Genomic DNA, 979 nt, shown 5'->3' on the forward strand with positions numbered 1-979 from the left:
ATATTAATTAACATGCAAATAATCTTTATCCATAAAAATGCAAATTATGTTTGTGTGGCTATTACCCAGTTCTGCCAGTTTTGCATTTGTGAATTTATTTCACATTTCTGATCTGACTATAAATGTGTGGTTCTCCTTTGAACTGGTTGCAACATCTTCCAAACTTTCTCTCTAAGGCCAGAATTACACTCCCTTGTGGCTTCGAACAGTAATTGTCAGAAATTCAATCAGTCAAAGATTCTATCTAAGTTGAATGGGTACAGAGCAATGCCCTGGGAATTTTTTAATAGAAGAAAAATATGCAAAGTTTCCAAGAAAACATACAAATAAGTTGCTGAGGGAAAACAGGTAAACATTAAGCAAAGGGAGGTAATGTCTGCCTAGAGGGTTTCTTAGAATTTGAATGTCAGGTTTGGTTTAAAAGAGGACAGTCATATTGGCTCACCTCACAAGAGCATATTCAAGACAAACTCTTAGATGTTTTAACTTAAAATTTGGTTAATGACTTCTATGTGTTGCGTTGTTGTTGTTGTTTTTTTTTCTGGCTAATTTATTTCATTCACAATAAAGAGTGCATGCATATACATGACAAAAAGAGAGAGAGGGAGGGAAAAAAATAAAGAGAGAAGCACCTTTGCCAGAATCTCATCACACCATAGTTCCCTGTCCCAGCCCACCAGCCTGTCAGGATCTTGGGCACACACTCACCTAGCATATTTTTCAAGCCAACCCAGGAATCCAAATTCATTGTCAGCCATCTGGCTTCCATCACTACAGTTTGGTTTGCTACTAACTGTACCACCGGGCTAGCCCTGATAAATGGTTTTTGAAAAGCAAAATATTGAAGAACATTTGTTTTCATATTTTGTCATTATAGTTGTATTTTTAAAATTATAGAACCAGAACTATTCAGTAGCTTTTCTCCAGGGATTTGCTCAAATTTCAGGGTTTTTTAAAACTGATTTTAAATTTACATAAT

The sequence above is a fragment of the Tupaia chinensis genome, unplaced genomic scaffold, assembly GCF_000334495.1.
Source record: "Tupaia chinensis unplaced genomic scaffold, TupChi_1.0 Scaffold141724_1, whole genome shotgun sequence".
Classification (NCBI taxonomy): Eukaryota; Metazoa; Chordata; class Mammalia; order Scandentia; family Tupaiidae; genus Tupaia; species Tupaia belangeri.